Source organism: Vicia villosa, linkage group LG2 (genome assembly GCF_029867415.1).
Source record: "Vicia villosa cultivar HV-30 ecotype Madison, WI linkage group LG2, Vvil1.0, whole genome shotgun sequence".
In the NCBI taxonomy this organism is placed as follows: Eukaryota; Viridiplantae; Streptophyta; class Magnoliopsida; order Fabales; family Fabaceae; genus Vicia; species Vicia villosa.
The window spans coordinates 182,291,323-182,291,649 of NC_081181.1; positions in this window are offsets into that span (position 1 = coordinate 182,291,323).

Genomic DNA, 327 nt, shown 5'->3' on the forward strand with positions numbered 1-327 from the left:
TGAGATTTTTTTAATAGGAAAACAAGAAAGATATATTAATAAAAGAAAAGAAACCAAAGTCACAATATATACAAAAGTAGGCAAAGGCACTAGAAGTGCGCAAGAACTGTAACTTTGCCTAACAACCAGGACGAAAACCAAACAGAAAAACAAATGAACAAAACCACAATCCAAGGGAAACTAAAGCATACCAAACAACCTGGTCAGATTATCCAAAATCCTTAGACACAATAGACCTCCAAAGAAAACAGGCTAGAAGAAGATAGACACAAGCACCTACGCTAAACAAAAGAAGGGTAGTTGGTCACCCATAATGCCCTAACTTTT